The sequence below is a fragment of the Rhea americana genome, unplaced genomic scaffold (genome assembly GCF_003343005.1).
Source record: "Rhea americana isolate MKP2758 unplaced genomic scaffold, rheAme1 scaffold_108, whole genome shotgun sequence".
NCBI lineage: Eukaryota > Metazoa > Chordata > Aves > Rheiformes > Rheidae > Rhea > Rhea americana.
In genome coordinates this window covers 2949804-2964168 of record NW_028185128.1, presented here as the reverse complement: position 1 = coordinate 2964168, position 14365 = coordinate 2949804, and the positions used below count along the sequence as shown (strand labels likewise).

General features: G+C 38.9%; 1 protein-coding gene across 3 annotated transcripts in view; it reads right to left on the bottom strand.

The window, feature by feature from the left end:
- Positions 1–14365, bottom strand: part of PLEKHG1 (pleckstrin homology and RhoGEF domain containing G1) — a 141799-nt gene that overhangs the window by 57967 nt on the left and 69467 nt on the right. Inside the window, exon 1 of one of the 3 annotated variants that reach the window (XM_085310795.1) lies at positions 4736–4754. The exons of the other annotated variants lie outside the window; for them this stretch is intronic. The gene's annotated coding sequence lies outside the window, so the exon portion shown is untranslated. Of the gene's footprint in view, positions 1–4735; positions 4755–14365 lie in introns of those variants that run through there. 3 annotated transcript variants of the gene reach the window in all.

The window sequence follows — 14365 nt, the reverse complement described above, 5'->3', positions numbered from 1 at the left end:
GTAACGCTTGACTAAAAACTCACCACTCAATTTATACAAGTAATTAGCAYTATTGTTGCCCTTCCTCTGGTATGAAAAAGAAGACTTGAGATGTAATCTACCAAAGTCGATATTAACAGAAATTACAAGCTTCACAGCCTCTGAAAGTTTAGCCAAATAAAAGTGATGAGACTACAAGAATTCTTTTCTTTGTTTTGAAATACTTTCACATTTCAAATAAACCAATTATATTGTAGACACAAATAATCAGGGCTGTTCAGAGCAAGCAACTTCTACACTTAATATCAAATTCAATTCCAGCACTGAAACTTAGAAACRTGTTATACAGCAGTCTGATTGAAAAAGATAAAAAAAAAAAAATCCCTACAATAATCTCTCTACAATCTTCCTAAATATCTCCTGCTTTGAATATTACTAAAGTGAAGGACGCTAATTTTTTTTCTTTTTTTTTCCAACTAAATTCTGAACATGAACACACGTAATTTATAAAACTAACACCCTCCATGAACAAAATCACAGTAGAGAGCTACAATATTTGCAGGATTAGATCTCTGCATATTATGAATTCACTCTTAACTGTCATGTACAGTATCTTGCCAAGTACTTTAACTGAACTTTGAGCAACAGAAATCCCATTTATTAGCAATCTTACAACAAGGAAAAGAAGAAAAAACCTCCCATCAGCTAGTGTGCCCTGCCAAATCACTCTCCTCACCATGCAATACTTAAAGCAGAATAGCCTCTGTCATAACTGAGCACGCTAATGTCCGAGAGCATTATTGCAAGGGAAAATCCTCTGCGACAGTATCTCACCACTGTGGAATGTCTCTGGCTCCTTGCACAGAGAGCGAACAAGTCCTCTCTATATTTCAAAACCCCTCAGAACAACCCACAACCTACCTGTGTAACAGAGGATAAACTCACACTCTGCCTTCAGCTGTTCCAGAATTACCTCACTGGGCACTCAGGTAAAATGAGAAGCTCTTACTAGTCTGTACAGCTCCTTCGCCAGAAATATTGCATGAGTCAGCTTTTATCTATCTAAACCCTAAACACAAAGGCTTTACAGAAACCTGATTCACAACTTTCTCACTGCCTTTTTTCCCAGTGCACCCGCAGTCTTCAGCATCGCTAAGAGCCTTAAACGAAACATGACATCATTCAATTCAGGGACGGGACAACGGCCATCGCTGTGGGTAACTGTAAAATGCACACTTCACTGAGCAACACCCAGTGCCTTCCACTTCTGCAGGCACAGCGCCGCAGGCATATCAAAGAGAGCCCACACTTCCACAGTATTTCTTAGGCTTTGCCCCTTTATTTGCAGACAATATTGACAAGCGTGCAAAGCAAATACATCACTCGATGGTATTATGAAACATCTGTATTTCTGCCAGAAACTCCCACAAACATGCAATACTAAATAGGCTTATTCTGGAACCTATGYTGCCTTCACAAAAGTCAGGAATAGGCTTTTGCAGTGCCTGCTCAAAACTATTATTATTATTATTATTATTTTTAAGAGGGAGAGGAAAAGCTTTTGGAAGAAAGTTAAAACAAACCATCAGATGTTCTGTGCTACATTGCAATGAAGTAAAATACAAGAGAAAAAAGAACATGGGTAGGCAAATGGACAAAGAGAGAAGAAACTGGAGAAAATACATGAAGGAGCAGAGAAAATAAGGAAAAAGGATAAAAAGGGAAGAAAAAAATGTGTGCGGGGGAAGGACCAGAGTTGCAAGCGGAGGGGGAGAAAAAAAAAGAACACAAAGACAGATGGTCTAACACAGAACTTTGCTTGCTCACGCTCCAATTCTAGCTCTTCCTGCAAACCCAAAGCTTATTTGGCCTTAACGGAGACTGCTTGTGAATTCTGCAGTGAAGTCCAGCTCTAGCTCACTGGGTTGGATAACTAGGTAGAAAGAGCACATCGTGCCAGGCAGGCTGACTCTGCCTTGACTTACCTGGGAAAATGAACACTACAAAGCCAGAAAGATGATAATCTTAAGTACGTCTGAAACCGAGGCTGGACGCAGCTGCCATGTGGATAGCAGCGGTGATGGAAAAAATATGATAATTCAACTCATCCAGCGTCCCAGGCTCTCAGACCGGTGCTAACTAGTGGGGAAAGTGCCTGAGATAAGCCGGTCCTGCAGGGGAGGCTGTGGTACCTTCCCTCTCGGTGCTGAGAGGGGGAAGAAATCAGAGTTGCCAGCTGCTACCGCCACTTCCCAGGTGTGCTCCTGCAGCTGCACACCCAAACCTAGCCCCACAGAAGGATACTCGATCTTTAAAATCGCACTTAAAATTCACTCCCTCTCTCCTTGTATGGCACAGGGCCTCAGCTTTCTTTTAAGTTCTCCTGAAGAGCATAGTCCTTGAATGACACCTCTCAGCAGGAAACTGGAATTAGAGAAAGAAAGTGAAAATGGCCTTGATATCATCCTCTAAAGCTATGAAATACTTTGATCTGAACGGTCTGGGCTGTCAGGGTGAAAGTCCCTTTTACTCAACTTTAAAGACGAGGTGTTTACAAGCAATTACTACATTGCCACAGTTCAGGTCTTTGGGACGTGCTCCACTCTCCTTTTTTTTTTTTTTTTTTTTAATGTTGAAAAATATACATACACATATATATATATGCACACACCCCTTGTTGAAAGTTCTGCACAATGCTTCAGACAGGGCCACCTTATATCTATAAATCTTGGACACATTCATAGGCACAGGAAATACAACAGTGTCCTTGGTACACACATATGCAGAGTGCAGTGCATGGGTATTTCATCATGTATAAGTGAATGTGGCAAATTTATTGTTTATTTGCTGTGCTGCACATTTACACACATTTCTGCCTGGGCAACGTGCCAGCTCCTGCAGACATCAGCTAGAACCCATGTGTATTGGGAAATGTACAATCAGATACTTAGAATATCATATAAAGAAGATTTGGAAATGTTTGTAACTGGTTAGTAACTCACTCCTCTGAACCTCTGCTTCCCTTGCACCTTTTGCCTTCCTTGCCTGGGTAGCTAATATTGGATTTGAGGGAGGTTTCAGCTAACTCTCGGGCAGACCTGCAGAGCGGTCAACCAGATAGAGGACATTGCTTGGTCACGTCTACAAACTATTGTCCTAATATATACAAGCAATACTATCAACAAAGCAAAAAAGAGTTGTTGTTTCGCCATAAGGAACCTCCTCATTTTTTAAAGCTTGAAGCAAATACAGTGCCAGGCTGACCTACAGGCAGCCAGCTGCAGAGACCTTCTCCCCYGTGCTTCAGCAGGCTGGGGACAAGCGGGGGCTGCAACGACACAGCATGAGCTTCAGCCGCTGTATGGACTCACATGTTGGGTCCTCACGAGCCTTACTTGGGCTGCCAAGGTCTTTGCTCTCTTCTACTTTGCTCTTTCATCTCTTTACATCTACATTTGGCCTTACCTCTCCCTTAGATACCTACATATAAATCAGCAAACATTTACCCTACATCCATGAGGGAAAAAAAAAACAAAAGAAAACAAAAATGGCTTCTAACCACTTTAAATACATGTGGCACTAAAGCCTGTCAGTGCAGGAGAACAGGTTGTCAAAGCCTTTTTTATCTGTGATGCACATTGGACAATGGAGGAAAAAAAAAAACACCAAAAAACAAACAACACTGTCCAAAGRCGTGCTAGAAAAAAAGGGTTTTGCCTCATCTCTCCTCACTTTTTAACACTTCACATTCCCCAGGTGTGGTCTTTTGTTTATTTGCTTGTTTATCTGCATTATCTTTTAGGATCTGGCATTTCTTTTCTGTCCTGTCCTCTCTCTTGCTGCATGCAGGGTGCCATAAGAACACATTCCTAATGCATCAGAATGAAAAGCTGAAAAAAAGTGACCTGTTTCTGTTTGGAAGTAGAGCCTTAATTTCTCTAAACTTAAACAATAAATGCAGTTTATTGAGGTTAGGAATAATGTTATTGTGTATTTCCCACCTGGCTAATGATTTACTGAAGAAATAAGTTCTCTTCAGCAAAATGAAAAAAAGAAAAAAGACACAAAACCACAGGGTACATTCAGTCTTAAGCTCTTCTAGAGGACATGCTGACATCTTCACGGAAAGTGCAGTGTAATGTATTAATAACTCTCTGCAATGCAGTAGCTATTTAATCTGTATACAGTACTGCAGAGATTCCTAACAAAAGAAACAACCTGTCATGTGCTGCTGATGCACTGCAACACAAAGAGTATATGGATCCAATGCTCCATTTATAGGCCTTTAAAAATGATTATTTTCTACCTCCTTGTGAATTTTGGTGATTTGGTTTCCTCTCCCTTTAAAAAAGATGGTCCATTATAGTTGGCAAATCTGCAAGTCAGACTGAATGAAAAGTCAGTGAAAACATTGACATACAAGTGCATAAGTAGGAATAAATACACCATTCTTTTCTCTACCTCAGATTAAAATGCATTTAGAACTTAATTTCCACCCATATCCACCCATACTGGCATTTAGTGAGGACAACCCTGCAAGGCTAACAGGAAATGTTTGACAGGATACTGCATGAATTTGTAAGCCTTTTTATATTCAAGCTTTCAACGCTGTGACTTGACTGAAAATTCTCCTACATACACACAGACCCTTCTCTCCACCCAGCATCATATACAGAAAAGGCACGGCTGCTGGCATATTACTGATACAGTGACGTAAGGTAGGATATCAAGGACATCAAGCCTGTCTTTTACTTACTTCTCTCTAGATTAGTCTGCTGCAAGTGTCCTCTCATGTCAATAAATTAATGATTATGTGAGCATTCAGTCTCATCCAGCCAAGCCGAAGCTGTTGCTGAAGTTCAGAATCTTCTAAAAACCTACTGCAGCTCAAGGGCACTGGATTCTGGTCACTCCATATATAGCACAATCCACTGGTTGCTTCACTGAAAGCACTGTGAAGTTTTTAAGATTAAGATTCTTTTAATGTTTCCCAGCTAGAAATATAAAGTAGGTAAAAACCCCTAAAGTGTCATGCACACTTTCCATAGCAGGAAATATGATATCTAGAAGTAGTTCTTATTAGTTAGAAATTTGTGTAACCACAAAAAAAGACAACTCCTTGTACAACTCATCTCTTCCAGTTTAAGAAGAACTCATAACTACAATATTAATACAAAATGATTAGTGCTTTTAAATTCATTTTAATAGCTTGTTGTTGTCTTTAAAACCTTGCCATTCCTTTGAAAGTCACCTCTAAAAAAAAACCTTATTCTGTAAAAGCTTCTCTGGAATAGGTGACTTTCAGAATAGAAACTAGTTTCAGAAACTTCATATAATTGATGCTTTCCTTTAAATTCAGTGAAACGATTTCTTCCAACTCTTTCTGAATTGTAAACATTTACTGGAACCTCCTCTGCAACTCAAAGTTTAGCAACAAAAATTCTGAAAAGGAACTGAAATAGTAACACTAAGCTCATACTAACAGATGTTTGCATTTAAAATAAAATAAAACTTTTTCTTTGGATTTCCTGTCTTGGACAAATATAAAGCCTACAAAAACAGCATGCGTGTTTGTTTCATGGGGAGGAGAATCCTTATATTCCATCTGGGGTGGAACTGAGACATACTGATGGTTGCTCTATGGCCACCACAGGTTGGCTCTGTCATTTCAAGAAATCAGTCATTTCCTATGCCCAATCTGCTAAAAGGCAACAACACGTCTTATTTTTAAGGGGTATTGTAACACTAAGTTAACAGCTCTTTTAAATCCCAATTCATTAGGAATGTATTCAATGACAGATGAAGGACCTGGGTCTCAATGAACGATGACGACAGATTTTTACAGCATACAACAATTAGCATTTTGAAATCTCACACTATTTGAAACAAATAAAAAAGAAATCAAGTAGATCTTCAAATTAAAAGCACTGTATATACCACAAGTATTCCACAGCTCCTCTTATTCTGTTGCTTCTATAGCTAAATTATATACTTTACATATATAAGGTCCAGAAGACTAAGACTACCAAATGGCAATGAAGTAGCTGGTCACTGTAAGAAGTCAAGATGCTCTTAGTGCTACCACATACAAGAGGTCAGTTAAAAGGCAATCGCCCCAAATTTTCATTCCTATTTTCTGCTGCTGATTCTTTTATACCCTAATCTGTTGTTCATCTTGTTTTGATTGTCCCCTGTTGTATTGACATTAAGCTTTAACATATCCCTATGAAAGCTCTTCCACTGTCATCACTTTCAAGACGAGAAAGCAGCTTAACCATGCTTTAGAAATTGCTTTAAGGCTGTGTGCACTATTTGCCCTTTGCTGCTATTATTCAGCTATTATTTCATGAAGTCAAATCACTGACAGCAACAATATTCCTGTCACAGAAAATAATAATTTCCTTAGTGCCTTTGGATCTGAGAAGCAAAGCAAGAGTTAAGATTATCTTAGATCGCTGCAGTGTCAGTGTACTGAACAGTTTAGCATCTATATCCATGTACAGATGGTGCTAATGCCTGCAGTGCTTATCACATACCAGTATCCAAGATTAACAACGCCAAGCGTCACCCGTCAGAAGTTACAAGGAAAGAAGCAAACATTAGAAGCTTGGACTCACTTAGAGTGAACATTTGGTGCACAACTCACAAGGACTGATTCACTGAGTCATGAGCCTTCCTCTGCACTTTCCTATTAGAACAACAGTATACTTAATCTGAACCAGAAAGGTTCAGTCAGTTTATTAAAAGCTACGTGCAATGCAGAACCTGTATGCCTTCTTTGCCAACAGCTGCAGAAAAATAATTTCATAGACTTTAAAGTTTTAATTCTCCAATATTTATAAACAGGAGGTAAAGATACAAATATTTTATTTGAGCTTCATATGCACACAGTATCCTACAAAAAGTCAGTGAAAAGAGGTCTTTAGATTTCTACTGTTTGATTTATTRGGCAATATTTGTCAATCCAGGAAAAACAGAAGAGAAGGGCATGAAATCTCATTTATAAAAATGTACTGCTACATGCTATACAGTAAGGTTTAGTAAGAGAGATTTAAAACATTCATGAAAAGGCATCACATAACAAATGCATGCAACCATCTTTCTGCTTCCATTGTACAGTTACAGTCAATATCATAATAATTCTCTGTCACAGTCTTCAAACACTTGTATATTGGCCTATTTTCAGACAGTATATTAACTATAATAAAAAARATCTAATCTCAACCTGTCCATGTATAGTATTCAGTAAACAATTTCATTTAGCATCTCAGCATGTAGATAATAGAGACAGAGGGAAAAAAAAGGAACTTAGATTCCTGTTCAAATCCTCCTAATTCTGCAGAAGGGGGGTATTTAATACTTTTCTTTCACACTGGATCTTTCTTCCAGAAAGCGATATTTAATCCCATCATTTTTCTTGTTGCTTTAGTTTTCCACTTGCCTGTTTTCCGTGAGAAGTAACAAATCCTGCCTTATTTAAATATTAGAGTTAGGATCCAAACCAAAATCTCAAACCCAAAACACCCAGYCCAGACTTTGGGAAACTTAGCTGTGAAGGCAAATACTATGACACACAATCACAGGCGAGAGAGGCGTTATGTATTAACTATTTGTGTCACAATTGCAGTTTTTTCTGAACAAGCCATGCTAGAAAATAATTCATTTTGTTACTTATATTTTTAAAGAAAACAGCAAAGCTTTCTCAACTCCGTATTATACATACATGGGATCTGTCAGCTAATTCAGTGCGTGGCATAGTTATTTAAGAGTCATTTTCACTACTTATCCATGGTCATTGTTTTTTTTTTTTTTTTTTTTTAAAAAAAAGCCACATAACATAACAACATTTGTTTTCTTCCTAAACCCACAATCTAAGTAATAACATTAAGCTGAAATCCTCTGTGAAGCATCTCCTGTAATGTCGATGCTTTTCCTTAACTTCAAGTGGAGCTTTCTCACTTGCCCTTGGACAAGCGCTTTCTGTTAACGTTCAACCACAGAGCTCCGACAAAAAGAAGGGGAAGGATCCTTCTGCTCTCTCCGGTCTTCTCGTGCAGGCAGACGGGGGACCCGAAAGCCCTCCGCAGGGGATTCACCACCTACGAGTCCGGAGCTGGCACAGCAGCCTGCTGCTGATGCTCGGCAAGACGGAAGGACTCGCTCACCTCCCCCTGCTTCGACCCCCAGTTACAAGGGGGCTACAAGCTTAAAAACCAGTTTCCCCTCGCAGGGCTTCGCGCTATGAGACTTTTCACTGCCGAACAATGCTGCACATTCACTGCTGAGCACTGAGGCAGAGTGCAGCACTGAGAGGCCACTACGTCGGTATTATTCCCCTAAGTTCAGCCTGTTAGCACAGCTATTAGCCAGCATGCTCACTTTTCAAATCCCAGTCTCTTTGGAAACCCTRACTACCATTATTTTACTACAAAAGAGGCACAGATTTAAAAGACAGTTAGCTGGGTATTTTCATACTCTTTCTTTTGCATTACATATAATGTATTTCTCATTTAGGCAGGATGTTAGTAATAAGCATCTCTTTAAGTTAATCAGAAATTATGCAGCCAGGATTTTAGCCAAAAAAAAAAAAAAAGTGAAATTTGCACAATTTAATCAGCAGCAGGATGAAAACAGATGATCAGCCATAACTACATAGCRATATATTTGAACTATTCAGGGCTTGCAAACAATTTCTTCATTTAACTTTATTCAGTAAAACAGAACGGTGCTTCCTCCTCCATGTTGTTTTTCTTTTATGTCAATTTTTGCATGATAGTTATGGATGACCTCTGTTATACTTAATTCTGCATCCAAAAGCWTTAATCTCTCAAGTCACAGAAATGGTTATATTCTTCCCTAGGACAAGCAGTGTGAGAAGGGTACACCAGGTCCCCTTCTGCAGCTGATCAGCACCATTTAATAGAGCACCAAAACATAGTAAAGTTTCCATTCCAGTGATTTTTCAATGAATACATGTTCCCTATGATCTGAACCAAATGACTTTAAGCATTTTAAACTATGCACAGGCCCTGCCAATTATAAATTGATTGCAAAATATTCTGAAGGTGCAAAAACAATCTGGGAGAAACCTTCCCCTCCCRGTGAGATTAGAGCAGAATTTGTTAAAAAACAGTGACAAAGGCTTCCAGCGCTAAAGGTCTCGGCACTGTGCAACAAGGAGAGTCAAACCRACCGCGGTTGTATTGCTGCCTTTGGTATGGCAATCAGAATGGGTGACCACAACTCAGAGCAATGCAACGTCCAAAAACAGAAGAGCTCCACGCCTGCACCATAACGCTCCCATATGCTTTGACGGATAGAGTGGAAGCCTACCACCACGGTACAGAAGCTCAACAGAGGAATTATCAGACACAGGAGAGCCTAATCGCTACGTGGAAAAGCATCTCTCAACAAGAATAGCACAGTTTCACTATAATTATCAAGAAGGGGCTTTTCTTCTGTTTGGTCGACTTTTTGTTGTTTGGGGGGGTTGAATTTTTTTGTTTGTTTTTGACTGTCATGGTGAACATGTGGAAGCTGTGCTAGACATCAGTATCCCCTTTGCCCATCAAGGTAAAACTACATAAATCCATTTTAGAGCTTAATTAAAGGTACTGACACAAGCTGTGTTCCTAAAAGTATAATGCCTTGCTTCCCAGAAGATTGCATAGTATCTATTCTAGTTTAACCACATTAAACGTACATTTATTTCTTCATATGAGTGTTTTAAATAAAACAATTATTCACTGAGGAAGGCTTTCCTGTGTTTGGAGAACATTAAAGAGAAACACCTGATAGTTGGGATAAAACAACAACAACAGATTATCTGCCAACATCTCTGTCTTTGAAGAATACTACATGCAGGAATGTGTGAGGATGAAAGCACCTTAAGGTCCTAGCCACTCAACAGTCTTAGCTGAATCACCGTTCTCAGCTTAGAGGACTTTGAGTGGTGATTTTCATTTTAAGGATGTTCTTAGTAGTGACATGCTAACATAACATACCTAGGGATGGAAGCAAAATATATACTACAGTGTTTGGCCAGAGCTCTTATTGGAGGGACTGCAGGGTTTTATTTGTTATCAGGTTTTCTATACCCTGAAAAGGATATTTTGAACTTCAAGTTCCACTATGTCAGCACTTTGTCTCTCACATCCAGAGGTGGCAAGAAGCATATTTAAGATAAAGGACTTGATTATCAGCATTAGCAAACAGGAAAACAATTATGGAGTATGCACTGAGTGTGTTACACTGGGGCCTGCCATTTGCCCTAGGTATTGACATTCCTTTCCCTTGTGTTTACTTTGCTCTTTTCAAACTAGCATAGTTAGTTTAGGAGCATATCACTGATACTGGTGGTTCTGCTTTGCGACTATAATATTCCTCCACACATAGTGATGTAGCTAGGAATCCCTCCTCAACACTCCCTTCCCCCCCCCTCCGTTTGCCCCCTTTCTTACAAAGCTGAATGGGTGTGTGAAGTGATAGCTTAGAGGGTTGCATTAAATAAAGGTAATTCACTAGGCAACGCCACACTCTCATTGGAAATAGAGTCATTCAAAAAAAAAAAAAAAAAANNAAAAAAAAAAAAAAAAAAAAAAAAAAAAAAACACTGCTCAGACTTGCCAAAATGGAACAGAAGGCATACATATAGAGAGCATCAGAGTTTTCAGATTCCCAAAGTACTCAGCCATGGATTTTTCACATATAAGTTTTAAGGAAACATTCACTGAATTTAACTAGAAAATGAAGGGGGAGAAAAATCTACTTATACTAAAAAACTACTTCTCATTACTATTTAGGCACCACTAGCCCAGGAGAATCATATTTACCTACTTAAAAGACAAGCTGTTGCCACTGGGAGTTACTGCATCCGTCATGTGCTAGGGCACCCAAAAAATTCAGCTGATATCCCACCACTATTTATACCTGAAACTTTAAAATTAAACAAACGGTTCCTGAAAAGGGAGTTTTATTCTAACCTGCCAAAAGTTAAATGGATTTGGCACATCTTCTCCATGCATATAACTCCTAAGGTCTTAATGCAAATGATTTATTTCTTCCCATAATCAGAACAAGTGAGAACACGGGACTCGATGCAAAAGGAGTGTAAAGCCTTGCTTCAGCTAATATTCTGGAGTCTCTTAAGTCTGGTTACATGAGAAACTAACACACAATGAACAAAAATGTGCTTTCTCAGTTCATCTAGTATCACAAGTCAGATAGATCTATTCTTGACCTTGAAACTGTTTTTAGTTGATGGCAGCCATATATTTCATCAGAAATTCCCACTTTAAAAGGAAGCTATTTATTATAAACCTAAGAAATAGAAGAAATAAAGCACCACAGGAAAGGCAGGGGTTACACATGATGAAATTTTAGCATTGCCCTTAACCTGTTAGATTTGACTTTCCCCTCCGAGTCCTGTATAAGCCAAGGTATTTAGGCCCAAATTTTCTTAAGGGTCCTTTGCTGACAGTTTCCAAATTTGATGCCGCCCGTCAAAATGCTAAGCACTCAGGATCCCCCGGAAAGAGGAAGTTGAAAGAATATTTTAACTTTAAAAAATAGGCCCTGGACCTAGATGCTTAGCTTGTAGAAAAGAACTGTAACTCATTAACAGACTACAAATAAATTAAAAAAAAAAAAAAACATTAACAGCTACTAAGTGCAGAACACGTTGTGCAGTCTGATTTGACTCTGCGCTAGCTCTTCATTTGCACATTAGAAACAACAGCACACACAACTTTGCTAGGCCTAAAGAAGCCTAAGGAGGCTACAACACACTTTGAAATCCCAGGACAAAGCTCCATTACGGAAGTGTTCTTGTTTACCTTCTTGACACTGTTGCTGCAAGTCCCACCAAGTGGCCTTAGAGACAAAGCAATCCTCAGCAGTATTGCTGAGCAGGACCTTCTGAATCAAGAAGTCCATCACAGCAGCCCAGAGGTAATGCTGCAGCTTATGCCAGCATCCCTGAGCTAGTGCAAGACTGGTTCTCCATCAGTACAGCCAGCAATTCACACTAGCAAGAGGCTTAGTGAGTGCTCAGTCAGGAACAGGATTATGCCCATTAGGATACTTCTGTTGTAGCTGTAGTTTATTTATTCCTAAGCTTAGTTGCTTCTAATCAAAAGCTATCTTGCATATGCTTGTATGATCTGTAGTCAGCACTGTGTTCTTCGGCATTGCAACATACTCTATCACGATTTTTGTGATATAAARGAGAGAAAAAGAAAGAAAAATCTTTCAATGTCACACATATACTTGCATGATGGGTAACAATTATTAACAACACACCCCACTCCAAGATAATACAACTTTACTTTGCGGTTGAAGGGAGATGGATGAAAACTTAACCTATTGTCACACTACACTGCTACAAACCTCCACTTCTACGGAAAAAATACTGAAAAGGTTGAGTAGTGTTGCTATAATGCTATGCTTTCCAGGTGTGATAGAAGTAGGATCAGCGTTAAGTTGCTGGAGACTAAAGGTTTGATGAATAGAACACCCTGAGTCAGAAGACTGATAAAACTACATTTTTCTTCAGCATGTAGATGCACCAGTGATTTGGGACTCTGCTGAGCTTGGGGTTAAAGACAGTACRCCATCAAAAACACTTAGTGTGCAGCTTCTGTAAACTGACTCCTCTGCGAATGCTTTAAACTTCTGAATCTGCCTGCTTCTTACAACGGTAAAGGTGCTTTAGTATCGCCGCACAGAAGTCAGCTGTCTTGACTTTTCAGACATGTCTCGCTTGCTGCCACAAACAGAAGGAAGAGATACCTTGACTCTGTTGAGCTTTCTTTCAAAGGGAAGAATCAGCGGTTTAACTAATGGCAAATAAATTTACAGTCTTATGTCTAGAGTACCTCAATAGAACYTTTAAATCTTCACCCTTTACTACAGTAAATAAAAATTCAACAGGCCATCAGGTAAAGGAAGATGAGGTCCTTTCTTTTCAAGGCTTTTTTCTGTSGGAATCTTTTCTGTAAGCATACTACCCCCTTATTGCTCCAGGCTCATTTTACACTCTGATCATAACAAAAGATGTTTCCTTCTGTAGTCGTTACTCTATACTTCAGTCCTCCCACCAAAAACAGCTGGGCTTGTAAACAGACAAGTCAAAAGGTTAGGAAAGGAAAACATACTTTTTCTCCAACTGTACAAAAGTAGCTGACAATCTCARCTCTTCAGATCACAGGAGATGGGCATTACTAGACCAAATGTCCAGTATTGATTTAAAAGGAAATAAAGGAGTGGATGAAGTTAAAATTAATCTAGCAAAAAAGTAAATGACTGCATACAGGAGTACTTTCAAACTGAGGAAACTGGAAGATGTCTCACTAAGTAGGAAGAAAAAGTACCTTAATATATACATAATGTAGTGTATACATTAGGAACACAATCTATTATAATAAATATCCATTTTACATAAGCATTATTGAAACAGTAAATAGAGTATATTAGAAATAAATCATACGCCAGAGTAAAGCCTGCTTAACTGTGACCACAGACATTTTCTAAACCTGATATATATTCATTTATTACGCAGGCTGTATCAAATTCACAAGGCTCCTAAATATTTAATRCTTTACTTTCATCATTTGGGTTTCTGAAGGATGCAATATTCTATGTATTTTTGTCACTTGCTTCTACCTTACACCCCAAACCAGACATACAAGGAAAAGTTACCTCTTTTGGCAAGGTGAGGAAAGCGATTTCATAATGCCCCTCTCTCCTTGTCCTCCCGCCGCTCACTCTACCATCCAGCAAGTAAAATTAAGTAAGGATTCAGTGCAGTAGRAATYACCAATTATAAAAATAAATGAATTGGAAAAGGTGTTCAAGACTATAAAAGCTGGATAAATTATATCTAGACCATTCTCAAAACTCTGAYGTGGTTGTGGAAATACACCAGGTACCCTGACATTGCCAGCAAAAATGTGGTTCGAGTATATTTGTAAGCACTGTAGGAAGTGCCTCACATACAGTCAACGTATTTGCCTCTCTTCCTTTCCTACTTTAAAAGCACATGAATAATATCTTTTTAAAAATAWAAATTATTTTATATWTTTTTCTTTAGAGATTTTCTTACTGCTTTAAACATGCCAATAATAAAATACTTATCTGTTTCTGTGTTTCTCAAAACCTTTGAGAGAAGATTAAATGCTACGAGGCCACCACAGTAAAAAATACATTTCTTTTCTTAGTTTCCAAACCAGCTCAGTCTCGGTACACTGTTCCAGAGTCACCTCAAGTCCACATTAAGCCCAGTCATGGGCTTGCTTCTCTCCCCTTGCTCCTGACCACGTATTCCCAAACCAACACTAACATTCCTGTGGCCACACARGTTGGTTTTCATCGGCTTGTGCTCAAATTG